Source organism: Cyrtonyx montezumae, unplaced genomic scaffold (assembly GCF_038088225.1).
Source record: "Cyrtonyx montezumae isolate F1298 unplaced genomic scaffold, pur_monq_1.0 scaffold_6, whole genome shotgun sequence".
NCBI classification, from domain to species: Eukaryota; Metazoa; Chordata; class Aves; order Galliformes; family Odontophoridae; genus Cyrtonyx; species Cyrtonyx montezumae.
In genome coordinates, this window is record NW_027072067.1 from 11,723,763 (window position 1) to 11,738,896 (window position 15,134).

A 15,134-nucleotide genomic window follows, 5' to 3' on the forward strand; every position below is an offset into this window, starting at 1 on the left:
CCTCCCCACTTTGTGCTCACTGCAGTTTTGTGCAGTTCTCTTTTTCTTGCTCCTTGATCACCAGCAGCCGGGACACCGCAGCTGTCTACAGCAGTGACGAACAGTGAGTGGCATCTCCTCTCCCTGCAGTGGGCTGCCTTGCTTTCTTCTCCTCTCCTTCGATAAAAAGTGACAAGTGCTCCTTCACGGAGCGCTGCAATCAAAGGCGCTGCTCGAAGGGAGCTGACAGTCGGCTGTGAGCTGGTTTACCCGGGGACTGCTTAAATAGAGTTCACATCCTGCCCGGCTTTCCCTCGTGTGACAGTGTTTTGCACCCTTTCTGATGATACCAGAGCTTATCTCATCGTGCCTTTATCTGAATAATCAGCTCAAAGGCTTCTAATTCTCTCTGAGGGATTGCTGTAGCTCTGCAATGCTTTCTAAAATGCAGTATTGAGGTGCACCGTAGGGCTTAGAGCTGTGATCTGCCCCCCAGCACCCCACTAATGGCCAGGATCATACGTAAGTGGATTTTCCAGTCATTTCAGGCTGCACTGGTGTTGATTTAGCCCCGGTTCAGGCAACCACAGTCACCCTTTGCAGGACTGCACCTCGAAGGCTGTGCTGGGGACCCCTCCACTGGAGCTGCTGCCACTCCTGGCAGCAAGGTGCTGAGGAGCTCCTTTCTCTCTGTAGCAGCTGCTTTACAACACAGCAGCTGATCCAGCAGGTATCTGTGTTAGGGGATAATGGATGCTCTATTTCCTATCTTCTGCAGCATTTTTTTTTCCAACGAGGTATCACCTTCACTGCTAAAATAGTTTCTTTCCATTCAAATGAAACTGACTTTAGCTAACGTGCATGGGTAAGAGGATGAGGAAAGCTGCTTTGTGAGGATTCTCCATTTGCTGCTGTGCAATGAAACAGAGGTACTATTCCTTGCAGTGGTCTGTGTGAGATAGCCAGACTTCTTATATTTCATAATTAGTTTCTGGATAATTATCTATTAAAATTTTCATGCTCACTTCCATGCCACTGTCTGCTTTTGGCCAAGGTCTCTTTCTGCTGTCCCATTTTGCATACTTGGACTAAGCCACCAGAGAAAACTGTTTTTGCTGAAGTCAGGGGAGCACATTTGCTAAGCAGGCCAGGGCAGCAATTTGGTACCTTCGATAATTAGTCACTCATTTCTAGAAGGCTGCTTTATGCAGCACAGAAATGGGAGCTAACCTTTAGGAATCCTCCGCAGCGCTGACACCTAGCATCAAACTTACACTTCGCAACGGGAAGGGGAATGCATAATTTATGAGCTGGTGAAGTATCTTTAATTAAACCAGTATTTTCTAAATTTTGACTTAATTTAATTTTAATCTAAGTGAAAGAAGCAATCTGAGTCCGGCCAAGGTTTTCCTTAAATACCAACCTTGCTATGTGGGAGGCTCCGAATCAAGTAAGATAGATGATTTTAATTTCCATGTTCTCAGTGTAACACTTGGGGTCAATGTTTGCATACTTATCATAGGCAGTTTACAATTGACAACCACTGTAATTGTTCAACTTTTCTTTGGTGAAGACCTGATTGACTATTATGCACTGTATTTATTATGCCTCACGCTAAAATATAGATGATTGATTATTCCATTACTCTATTGACCAAGGCTGTAACAAGGTGTGACAAATATGAGCCATTAAGGTCCAGAACCAAGTGAGGAAGGTAGTGCAGCCAAGCAGGAGAATCAGAATGCATGCCATCCAGGAGGGCTGCAGCAAACTTTCAGGACAGTGTGTTTAAAAGACTTTATCTGAATGAATGCTCTTCATTTCTGCTAGGTACTTCTAAGCATGGAAAAAAAAAAAAAAAAAGGGTAACAGATCCTCATCTGAAAAGCTTAGGGTATGACTGAGACACCACTGGAGCCAGAGGAAATTCTTCCAGTGACTTATTGGGCTTTGGCAGGGTCCTGAGGGTAATCTCTCTTTTCCTCACTGACAGTCATGTCAGAACCTGAAAAAAAATCAGCACGTGTTAAAAACATTAAAATGTGGAGGAAAAAAAGTATCTCCATCATTGATACAGTGCGTTAATGTGAGCCAGGTGCACATATCCAGGGGACTTGGAGTTGTGACGTGAAAAATCCCATCCTCTAAAGCTCTTTCTTTTCAGCTTGATATTTGAGATGTGTAATTTAATTATCTTTGAACTCCTTTGTTCCTCCTTAAAACAAATCATGTTCAGTTTTCCTTTTAAATATCATGCAGTGATGGACACAGCACCAGGGATCATGGTAACAAAACGGTGTTGAACAGATACTGGAAATTAGTAGTAATAAACAATGCATTTGCTACCAGCCTGTCACATTAATTAGTCTTCAGAATGTGTCAGTGCTTTTCATTTGCATTTAGCATTGCCTGAGCTTACTGCCAATTAAATACAATGTTGTTATCAAATCAGCTCGCACGTGATTACACTGGATTAATGTGGTTATTTTCTTTGATCCACTGTAATTAAAAATCACAGTAGTGATTTTAAACTAGTGTAAAAATGTAATCAGTCTACATACACAGCTGCCTTTTTCTTCTAATTTACTTTAATAATACTCACCTCTAATTAACAGTTCCTTTTAATTAAACAGTCCTGTGCCCTGGTTAGGAGTTGGAACTCCTTGGAGCTTGGAGGGGAACATTGCATTTTGCAAGAGCTGGGGCTAGCCCCACATGCACTGTCTTTGCCCTCTGGTTGCTATCAAGCAGGATTGGTACTCAAATTCACAAGGAGAAAAATGGGCAGCCACAACCATCTTCTGCTGAGAAGATGTGACCAGCTGGGTGTCAGCCCTGAGATGCCCTGTCTGCCCAGCCCAGCTTCTCAGGCTCCAGCTTTTCACTGAGCACTTGGTTTTGGGACCAGCCTCCCAGCAGGGGTGAGGAACAGGCAAAATGCCACAGCCCCAAACAGAAGGATGTCTGCTTCTCTGCTGCTGACAGACGGGACCCAGACAGCAGAGAGACTGGAGGAGGCTGCTTTTCTGCTGGAGCAGAGAGAAGTAATTAGTCAAATCACTGCAGCGCAGAGAGGGACGCTGGCCCATCTCCCGTCAGACAGCAAATGACTCATTGCATGACAACTTCAGTAAAGAGATATTGTTGTGTTCTGGTTTTTCTTTTCTTTTTTTTTTTTTTTTTTTTTTTCTTCTCTTTTCCCCTGATGCAGTTTCATCAGGAAAACAAAGAGCTGAATTTTCCAAAAGGCCACCAGGGCTCTTGATAGGAGCTTAGCCTCCGAGGTCTCCTGAAGCCACAGAGAAAGTCACTCTTGGAATAAATGTCATCTACCAACATAGAGGTGGAGGGAGAAAGCATGGCTGCCCCTTCCAGGTGTGGTAAGCTGGTGAGCAGAAAGGAAAGAGCTCTCATCAGAAGCGCCTCCATAGGTCCTAAGAAATGCAAATATGCATTTTATTACTTCTCCTTGAGATGTTAAGCTTAGAGTTATGTTTCAACCCATCCGAGATGTATTTCCTTCTCCCTTGGCAGTGGTGAAGAGGAAAGTTCTGGATGGATGGATGGATGGATGGATGGATATGATCCCACAGGATTAAGGCAGCCCTGGCAGCTCACCATCTCTGAACACCAACATGCCAGTCATGGGAGTAGCTCATAGCATGAAGATCACAGCTATGGAGCACTGCTGGATGGAAAAGCAAGCAGAAACCAATGGCCTCATACTGCACCAAGTCCAAGTAAGGGGTGAGCAATGAAAACATGGTTACAGAAAGCTGGTTTCACCCACTGCCAATGCAAAGAATTTCTGCTATCTGTCCCACTGCATGCCCTACCTTCCTGCTTCAGAAAGCAGACGATAAATCACGAAGCAAAGAATTAAGCTTGAAAAGGTGGAAGTTAGTGAAACATGAGGCATGCTGTGCTGGCCCGTGGTAAGTAATGCGTGGTGTTCTGCTGAGGTAGGGCTCTTTGTGCACATAATAAGTAATGTTCCAGCGAGATGAAACCTCAGGTTCCTGATTCAGCTGATATTTCTGGCAAATTGTTGACCTATTGCAGTCTATTCAGGATTTTTCTAGTCCTGGTGGCGTGGCTCTAACAGTGACGGAGTTGTCACACTGTTTCTAACAAATATGCAGCTTTAATAACTTGCAAAGTTATAATATCTTGAAGCACCCCAGAAAATAATTGCCTCTGTGCTCTGCAGTAGCACTCCATGTTTATAGACTAGGAAAAGAATTAGTTAAATATTAATTAATAGGCTTTAATATAGCCAGTGTCATAGAATAACTCACAGAAACAATTTTAATTTCACCTGACATATGAATATTGATGACTTCTCCCCTGGGCTGGAAGCAGAGCTGTGCAGCTGCACCATGAGCAAGGAGATGGGCGGCTGGAATAACGAGAGGTGGCTGCAGGATTTGGCCAGCAGAGCTGCCTGCCACCTGGAAGGTTGCAAAGGGGGATGTGGGGCAATGCCCTCCCCTTCTGCTCCCCTTGGGAATGGCACAAATGTAGGAAGCGTCTCCTTGCCTAGCTTTGGGGCAGCAGGCTTGATGGAGGAAATGCTTTTTGCTTGGATCAGTTCTACCTACTTTGTAGTGTTGTACTCTGATTTAGCTCTGGTAGAATTTGGAGTAATTTTCAGCACCTGAGAATGGAGCTTGTGAGTTCCTTTGGAGCTAACAAAATGTAAGGGCATTGCTTGTGTCAGTTCAAAGAGGAGATGTGTCAAATAGAGTGACAAAACCAAACGCTATAGGTGTGCTTTGCCACCTATTAAAATCTGAGAGAGGGAGAGATCAGCCCCCTGCTCCCCCAAGTGTACCTAAAAGCATTTATTAACAGTGCTGCAGTCCATAGGGACCTGTCACACTGCTGTTCCCCTGGCAGGGGTCAGAGATCAGACAAATTACTGCCATGCTTTGAGCCTGACTTGTCTTCCAGCATCCAATGGAAGATATCCTCATGTTTTGTGCCACACTGAGGCTTTCTGCCAAAGCACTCATTCACAGTGAGACTCAGGCTGGTGCAAGGACTCTGTACAAGCCCATAGACATGCATCAGCCTTTGGACTTCATCTAGGTGATTATTGGAAAGCTCATGCTGCATGGGTGAGGGTTGTTTGCAGCCAGCTGAAATCTGGGGGATTGCTAATGAAACCAACAGCTCTGCCAGCAAACTCTCCTGGTCCCCCACTGTCTGGGTAATTAAAATGAGGACTGGATGGGTGTGAAGTTAATGCTGTATACATAATGTATCTGTCCCAAGGTAAGCCTACACATCTGTTCTATGTAACGCTGTAAGTGCAGGACATAACTGAGTGAGTGAGAAATAGCACAAGCTGAATGCAGGACTGTCCACACACAGCTGGAACAGTCACACAGCCACACCATGCAGAGCAGCAATGCTGGAGCTGGAATCCTTCCCTTTCCCCTTCCCCTCCTTCCTTCCATTATGCATAATGTGAGTTCCTCACTCTTTTCTAGCACAAGGAATACTAATTCCTCAGTCCATCTTATTTTCTACTATGTCTCCATTTCCCCACTATCCATCTTAAGAGTGTCAATGATTACTATCACATTGCTCTGCTGTGTCTATATAATTAGAGCAGTTGGCTCGAGTAATTACTTTTTGCTTCTTTCAGTTCACTCCTCTGCTCTGCACTAAGGCTTTTCTTCATTTCAGTCTCTTTGGAGGAAGATTTCAAAGCAGGGTGTGTGGCTTTTAACTCCCTACAGCCCATTGAATCGAAGGCCACCGGCTGCTAAGCTCTCTGAAACCTCTGAGTTTGCTGAAAACACTGAAGCAGACAACTCTCAAGCTCTCTTTCTTATCCATGGTAAGTGAAACTCTGTCAGTGATACACCTGCAAGTGGTTTGCATGGATGTGAACAGTGCCTGACACCCTGAGTATTCCCCACACTGGGAAGGGACCCCACCAGCCCCTCACTCTCTGCTCCCACATCCTCCCTTCAGGGAACTGATGGCTAGCAGTGGCACAACACCCCTTTGTTCCAGCAGCAAGGAAAGGAAAAGTCCCATTGGCTGAGTAAATAGATGTTATGAAGCCCACAACACAGACCAGGGAAGTTCCCACTCTCTACAGCCTCTGTCAGAGCTCATCTTGAAGGATTTCCTTTCACACCTAAGCATCTGTTTAATTACAGCTATTGCAAAGACAGTTAATAGCTGATGAACATGCCAGTATATTTTAATTGAATATATCGAGCGCACTGAACAAAACCACAGCTCTTGACCTTTCCTGTAAGTGAAATGTTAGGACAATCTTTTCTGCATTGAGAGCCCAGGGAAGCGTGGAGGGGACCACCGTTACTGCTAATGGGAGTCACCCATGTAAATCCCTCTCATGTCAGCGTGGTAATAGGCTGCTTAGCATCCAATTATTTTCATTTCATACAGTCATTGTTCATGTTAGAATGGAAAGAAAGTGGGAGCAATGATCTGGCCAAAGCACAGTGCTCAAGGATGCACCTCTCCCTCCAACTGTGGTCATCCTACACTCACACTTTTGTTACCATCATGAAGGGCGGGGATGATTTAATGGCCATGGCTACAGTTTGTCATTGCAGTGGGACACATCTGTGAACCAACCCCCCCCTCCTTCCCTTTAGGATCATGACAGGACAGAGCCAGATTTATTCCAGATGCCAGGAATTGTTGGCCCTTTGCCTTTGTGGGTGCAAACACTGCAGGGCTGTGAAACCTAACCTCCTCTCCCTCCCACCCCCCCCCCAAAAAAAAAAAAAAAGAGCACTTAAGCCCTTTCTTAAGTCTTTATTGATTTCTAAGGAGCAAGAGCTTGTGATTAAAGTTTGCTTGCACTTAGGCACTTTCCTGAATTGGTGCTTAGGTCCTTACCCCAGCAAAACTCACATTGATTTGTGCAGGAGCACGGGCTGGCTCAGCCCTCAGGGAATGGCGATGTATTTGCAGCATGGTGCTCTTCAGACACATGACAATTTCAGAGCAATTTTGTAACATTAAAACAGCATTACTGGTGTGTTTTAACGGGCCATAAATAGAAAACTGGACTTATCTATTGTGGTTTGATATTCCAAGCTAGGCAGGAACATTCAGTCCTAGCTCACAATCCATTTTATAATGAAAAAGAAATTTTGTAGGTTAGATAAGTCAAGAGCTTACTCTTGCAAAATATCAGCCCATGTCTGAGAGCTGCAGTTAGGCTGCATCAAATATTCAAGTACAAGGAGGAAAGGGAAGGCTCTTCTTAAAGCTCATTAGAGATGGCAAAAAGATACAAAAAGACCACCACCATTTTACACTTGTAGAAATACCCCTAGTAGATTCATATTTTTAATCTTCAGTACAAAAGCTCCGTAACTACAGCAAGGCATTAGTTTCTGATGACTAGCTACCTTTTTTTCCTATAGCCTCTGGCATTGAAGCTCTCAGTGAAAAGACACTTTAGAGCTAGTTCAGGCAGTTCATTTTCTGTCAATCAACTCTCAGACTGGAAGTATAAAGGCAGTAACATGACAAGATTTCTATTTTAATATCTTTACTCTTGATAAGATAATCCTAGAGGAATGGCAGTGATCAAATATTTACAGGCAGTGCTCACTGGCACAGTCTATTGTAAAATTAAATACACAAAATTATGTGGGGATAATGTTAATGTTGTGATACGAGGACAAAAGGCAGAATACCTGAAATGAAGGATGACTGTTGTTAATAAATCCTCCTCTGCAGTGGGGATCGGCGCTGCCAGAGCAGAAAACGGAGTAGCAGCTTCCATTTCATGATTTGTGACTTTCTGCTGCTTTTTGATGGCTTGCTTGCTATTTAAACGTATTTACTTACCTAAGAAGCTTGGGTTTCAAGCATGCTTTTGTGCGTGCATCTCACATGGTGTGACAAAAAGTGGGAGAGCACAATTTGAGGACTCGGGGCGGCCATGTCTGAGCCATCTCCTCAGAGCACAGGCAGTAGACCATGTGCTGAGGAGCAGCTAAGAGCAGGACAGGTCTATGCTTCCTACCCCTGTCTTCCCCCGGCAGATAGTCATAGGATCATAGAGGTTGGAAAAGACCTCTAACATCATCCCCTCCAACCACCTTCCCATCCCCACTAGCCCATTTCACTCACTTACTATGACATTTCCATGTTTCTTGAGCACCTCCAGGGACGGTGACTCCACCACCTCACTGGACAGTCTGTTCCAATTCCTCACCATTCTTTATGAGAAGAAATGTTACTTACTATTCATCACCTCATATTTCGTGGCTTTGGAGCTGCTCATTAGCTCTTCAGGCAGGAGACAGAGTAGTAGGAGTAGAAATAAGTGCAGATCCTAGGACACGACACCTTGAGAAGGTGCCAGCAGGTCAGTGCATGTCCTGCACCAAGCCTCCCAACCTTGGAGCCATCAGGAGCTCACCAGCAGGGCAAACAGCAGCCACATGGCCGCTTGAAATGCAATTCTTATCTTTTTGGAGTTGCCTTCTAAAAAATGTGGGGAGGGAAGGAATGAGCAGAGAGAAACAGAGGAGGGTGCTGGAGGGAACAGTGAAAGAAATCTTCATCCTGAAATGCAAAGCTAGAAAGACTCTTGTCCCAATAATTTATTTATTTATTTACTTTTCTTCCCCCAAGAAGAAAAAATGCATTTCCCAGCCAGCTCTATTCATGAGTGATTGTGCAGAGCTCTGTTAATGGGCTGTGCCAGGCTGTGGTCACCCTACAGAGCTACTGGCAGGAGAGGTGGCAAAGCTGGAGCGGACTACAAGGGAACTCTGCATGATATTTTTTGATGAGCTGATTATTCAGGAATTTCACAACAGCTGAAATACATCACTCTGTTCTAAAACTCACAGCTCTGCCAACACTCAGGACAGCTTACATGAGCAGCAGCATTTTCTCCTTCCCAGCACTGCTGGCCTGTATGCTCAGAACTAGATGCAGGAGCAGGACAAGGCTTTTCAGCAGCCATCGACCACAGTGACAGCTAAAGGTGGGGAGTGGAGAGGACACAGAGAGCTGAGATTGAAGTGAATTAGGTGCCTTCACAGCTGTCACTGTTTGTGTAGTTAGGATTAAAAGTTTTTCTTTATCTCTGTGGGTAGTGGAGCACTGATTTTTATTGCTTCACAGACCATGCATGACTTTTTAGAAATTTATTTCAGGGAGTGCTTAGTCCCCAGATGTCTTTCAGGGTTCTGTCACAGCCCACAGCTGCCCTCAGCTCACCCCCCCCCCATTCCTGTCAGGAACCTCTATCTGTCTCAGACACTCAGACATCTTTGTGTGTCTGCAGCCAGCTCGGGCTACAGAGACCAAACTCTCATTTTCCCCTTTTTAAAACATTAATTAAAAACAAAGCACTGTGTTATCTGAGCTGTTGATCAAATGAGAGCTTGACATTTGGGGGAGAGATGTTTGTGTTTCTGTGGAGTTACAAGCAGCACCACACAGACTTCAAGAAGAGGACACTGGCACACTGCTGATCCTTTGGTCCATCAGCACATGAATGCCTTTGAGCCATCTGGGGTAGCACTAACCCCATGAAGGGCTGGGGGCTGAATCTGGGAGGATGCTCCTGAGTTTGGAGGAAGAATGACACTGAATTACTGAAAGATAATTACAAAAAAATAAATAAAATTCTCCTTTTATACTAATTAGAAGCACTAGAATGCTATCTGACTGCCTTTGTGCAAGCAGAAACAGGACAAGTAGCCACCTCAGCTGCACGAAGAACTGTAATTGTGGCCTAGATGAGCATTCTTGGAAAACCAGGCGTGGATGTGCAGAAGAAAGGTAGCTATGACCCTGCATAGCACAACACAACATAGGCCCAGGCTGCTACCATGCCAAAGCCTTCAGAACTGGTTCCTAATGTTTTTTGCCCAGCCCCAGAAATCTCTATCCAAGCAGATGGTGCCAGGTGGCTCTCAGATGGGACTGTACACCAGGGCTGGCTGGTGTGGCACAGCCCAGGTTCATGGACCAACAGCGTCCCCAATGGATCAGTGCTCTCAGGCTGCTCTCCATGCTTCCCACAACCTGGCCGTGCTCCTGCTTACAGGACTAGTGGTGCAAGAGACAGCTTTTCTGCAATTTCTGTTTCAAAGCAGGCAGGGATAAGGGGGCAGCTGGAGCCACGTCTTTCTCCCAGCCTGTTCCTACAAAGCCAGTGAAGAGCAACGCAGCTGAAACAAAGCTATTCTGCTAATGAAAACAGAGGCATGCAGGCATAGTCACTGCATCCCCTTGGAGGAACTGCTCACTTCAACAAAGTAAACTTTCACTAATGAAAAAAAGCCTGGGAAACCTGCCTGCGTATAAGAACAGGAACATAGTCCCAAGCTATTAACAGCAAGCACAATCAGCTCTGCCCTCTGTTAGGAAGCCACAAGCCCTGCACAGCAAGCTGCTCTTCACCTTTCTGGTTTTTCCTGTTTTCTCTTCTCAGTGAAGGAGCTCAGTACCTTACAGCATCACCCAGTTAAAGGGTTACCTTACAGCTGCATGCTGGATATAACCCAAGTCCCCATAGAAGTAGAAGTGACTGAGGCTGGAAACAAAAACGTTGGGTTACAAAGACTGGCAGTGACTTCAGCACAGAGCATCCATGCACTTTCAGCAACTATCCTAGTACAGAATGCCTTGTGTGAAGAAAAAACTTTAGGAAGGATATGAATGATCCAAACCCCATTTGTAAAGCTCAGGTCTTAAAAAAGGGCAGGGAAGTTATTCTACATACTGCTGGAGGATATCATATACTTCATGATCTGCCTTTTCTAATCTCTTCTTATCTCTCACTCCAATCCTTCCTCAAGTCCCTCATCTATTGCAAATTCCCTTTTAAAGCTGGAGCTCAGCACATAAATATTTTCATGCTGCATAAATAGGTTGTTTTGTGCATAATGCCACAGGAGGCTTTTTTTAAAGACAGGACCTTTAGTGCTGTGATAACGGTCTCCTCATTTACACAAATGAAATGTTCCACACAGCTCAGTACTCATCTGCTCAGCAGCCCCCATGCAAAAGGTTGGCACAGTGCCTGCTCATCCTGGGCTATGGCATTAATACAGAACATTCCGTACTTAATAGGAAGCCACTAAGGTTTGGAAATACCTCGCAAACATAATGGATGCTCAAGTTTTCCATTTAGCATTTTCCCATTAGAGCAACCCTTGTTTTCTTTCTCCACAAAATCACAAACACTTAACTATTTAAGTGCAAAAGGGCTACCATTCATATTGTCCCATTTGCCAGCCTGTCTGCTCACCTTGCCTTCTCTGTCACTTCTTGCTCCCTGACCTTCATTTCCTGTTTATTCAGCCCTTGTTCAGGGTCCAAAAAGTGCAGAAAGGATCAAAATGGCCTTTTCATTTACTCTGCCTGGAAAAAAAATTGCATTACAATAGCTACAGTTTTTCAAAGGGCTAGTGGAAGATACGAGTTGCCACATCACCTCACGGTAAATCTCTGAAATCAAACCTGCTTTTCAGGACCAATACTGTAACAGCACTGTAGTAAAGTCTTCAATTAAAATCAGCGATTTTCCTGTAGTGTTTCCATTTACATTTGACCAGCAAAATTACTTCAAGCCAATGAACTGAATTCCTCTGCACTGCACAGTGCAGAGAAACTTAGGGAAAAATTTGGGGAAGACGGTGCTGTATACACATTTGTCCATTGTGTATTTTCATTTCTCTCTGGTCAGAATATGACCCTCCAGGACAGACTGTTTTGGAACAGTGAGCACACTGTGCTGCTAGGGATGCAATGCACTGCCTAACTGCTTTGGACCTGACCCTAAAATCCCCCACCGTTCAGGTAAACCCTGCACCTCATGTCCCTCTTCCATGTGCTCTTATCGAAGGCCTTTGCATGCACAGGGGACACAGAAGCTTTGGCTTCCCCCCAACTTAAGAGTAGTATGATGGGTGCTCTTTTCATGCACGCATACTCATTTCTTCTCCCATCTGTTGACTTCTTTTCTCTTCATTATGTGTTAGCAGTCACAACTAACCCATGGCACCATCCTTTGCAGGGCTCTGAGCACAGCATTTCTTCCCGAGGGAGCATTCCACATGAATGGCTTCTGCTCACGTTGTCTGCTGCTGCAAGTGGAGCTTTCATGCCGGTCTAACCCTAATGCGACAACTATCACATTAACAGCTTTACATATTCACTGATTTGCGGAAGTGTTTTGTGTCGCCTTCAGCTCCCAAACCTTTGTGACAATGCATTACAAACAACAGACAAAGGAAAGATCTTCAGAAGGGCTACAAATTTCTTGTTCTGCTATCTTATCTGACGGAATAGTACCTCTCCAAGTTTATCTTGTCTAGCCTACAACAAAGCTTTGTATTTTATGAAATGTCATACTGCTAAAAGATCTAATTTTTCTTTGATGCAGTAGCCCACGTACAATAACAATCTCAAAACGCACAACATGGAGTAAACACTCTGTAATGTATCTAAACACAGCAGCTATCCAGTTACACTAGCACTTTATTTCAATTTAGACCAAGGGACAATTTTAAAAGATTTGTTCCCAAGTACACAATTCAGAAAAATATGACTTACTACTCAGAGCAGTATTTTGAATCAGCACTGTTACTTGTCTCAGCTGAAACTCATCCTCGATGATATCCAAAGGTCCAATAAATTTTTTCATGGAAGAATCCCCTATTTGTAGAACATAATAAAATTGTTCAGCTGCAAATTTAGGGCCGCTGAGGACTGGAGAATGAGGTCTTCCTTATGTCACAGGATGTTTTTCAGACACGCCGTTACCTGAGAAATATCAAATGTACTGATTAAATATAATAGTATCTTTGATGTGTGTTAGTAAGACAAAATGTAAGGCTGTTTATTGCTAATGAGTTGGGTGCTCATTAGTGTGCTCCATCAGGAAACACTGACAGCGAAAGGCAAAAGGAAATGTTCAGTGTTAAATCCACATAGAGCACATTTCAGCTCCTATTATAGCCTGTGCTATAGGAAGAGGAGAAAATTGTTGCATGCAACTACTTCAAAAATATATATCAGAGCAAGAAAAAGAAGCATTTGTTTGATTTATTATATACTTTTTTCAATAAAGTTCACTTCCAAATAATACTAATGCCTTTCTTTCACGTGGTGCTTTTCATTCCTAACTCACAAAGCACTCTCTAAAGGAGGTCAGGATCACTTTACAAAAAACAAACATGAAGTAAAGCACTTCTCTGATGTCACTGAGTAACACGGCACAGTCCCCAGCTCTGCTGACTGCTAGTTGTAGGAACAAGGGATTAGAAAGGGCATCTTGTGTCATCAAATCCAGCTTCTTACTCTTCAAATCAATTTTGCTATAATAATCTCATGCAAGAGTCTTTGGAGTGCCTGATCTCTTACATAAGCTCCTGCAAATGCTCTTTCAAAATCATCATCTCTTGTATATCCTCACCCATCCTGACCCTGTTGCGGGACTCTGTACGTAATGCCAATGCACTGCACATCAGTGATGATGGACCATCACTCTGACAACCTCAGCTATCTCAGACATCAGAGAATGAGCTGGGATCCACATCCCTGCCTGCTCCAATTTTATGCATCTCATGGTGGTCCTTCATAGGAGAAGACCTGCACCAGGCACCACAACAGACAGGTGGAAACAGCGAAACACTGAGAGCCTGACAACTGCAACCAAGTAGAGCAGTAAAAACTACACACTGTCCCCATGCATAAAGTCATGGTGCTGCAGTGCTGACTGGAGGCCTGCATTAGCCCAGGATGCTAACACAAATGGGGCACACAACCATTCTTCTGTGTACGGATGGATATCCTGACAATCAACAGAGCCTCAAATACATTCAGCCCAACGTGTTTTCAATGTGCATTCCACCTCTCCTTTTTCAAACAGCTATTTACCATAGGAATTATATTACTTTTCCACCCTCACAGCCTCGGTATGGAAACACAAAGGCAGCACTTGAGCATCACAGTCACATTCAGGTTGCTGGTTTGAGTGTCCTCGTGGGCTGTTTCATTATGCAGCAGCTACAGCAATAGGATAACTCGATCCAAACCTTTGCTAATAATTCAGCATGAAGTAGACTTTTAGCTTGGTACCTTCAGATTTCTGCCTTCACTTCAGACCGCATAGAGCTGGCTTCACTACTCAGGAAGCGGCATCAGCTTATTAAACACAAAGCTGTTACCCGAGGGTTAGACAGGGGCACGGCCCCTGAACTTCTTCCCCCAGGCTGCGAGCGAGGCTTGGATCCTCGCTGCTGTGTGCCTGTGTCTCCCCAGCCACCCACTTCTTTGTTTGATTGTCTTTTCTCGCTGAAACATATGTTTCCCCTTTCCATGGCATTTGGAGCAACAGTACCCATTGTGCGCCTCTCCTGACTGGCAGCTCCGTGGCAGCCTGGGAATTACTTGGCACGTGTGTTATGAATCTGTTTCAAGGAGGGTCTGGCATCCTTTTGCAGCTCTGAGGGGCAAGGGATTAGCACCGTTTTAGCAGAAGTTTGGGTAAAAAAAAGTCCTTGGCCACAGTTGGTATCGTCCGCTGAAGCCCGGCATTGTCTCTTCCATTTTCCTCGCATGCAATGTGACACAGACAAAGTTTAATGGATCACTCTGAAAATACTTGGTGTTTGACAGACAGCTCAGGTAAGCATTCAGGCTTCTGGATATGCAAGAGAACATATGGCCCTCTGTCAGCTTCCTTTGCTAACAGTAATGCATTTGCAGCTTTGCCTTTATGCAGCACAACCTTGCCTGTGTCTCTGGCAGTGACATTTCTACTGTAGCTATAATTGCAGGATCCAAGCAGTGCAGTATGGAATTCATTGTACCCTTTACAGCTGAATTAAATGGCCTCCTACAGGGAACTGGAAGTCCAGAGAATGAGATACACAACTTTTAGCACAGTAACACTTACATCCTCAAAGCAGAGCTCTGTTCAGGTGTGAGAATTAACATTATGTTTATGGTGGCCTCCCACAAGAGGAAGGCATTTCACTCATAACCACAGCTAACTCGATTGCAGCTTTGTTTTCATAAGAATAATATCATACTTTGACTAGAAGAATAATCAGCCTTGATGCTGAAGCTGCTGTGCATTAACATACCACACTGGCTTGGGGAAAGGCTTTTGCTCTGAG

At 44.4% G+C, this 15,134-nt stretch overlaps 1 protein-coding gene across 2 annotated transcripts in view; it reads right to left on the minus strand.

Annotated features, from left to right (window-relative positions):
- Positions 1-12,471: 12,471 nt before the first annotated feature.
- The window catches only part of FHIT (fragile histidine triad diadenosine triphosphatase), a 378,484-nt gene continuing 375,821 nt past the window's right edge, over positions 12,472-15,134 (minus strand). Inside the window, exon 6 of one of the 2 annotated variants that reach the window (XM_065749905.1) lies at positions 12,472-12,666. The gene's annotated coding sequence lies outside the window, so the exon portion shown is untranslated. Of the gene's footprint in view, positions 12,775-15,134 lie in introns of both variants that reach the window. The other variant, XM_065749904.1, reaches the window with a different exon arrangement.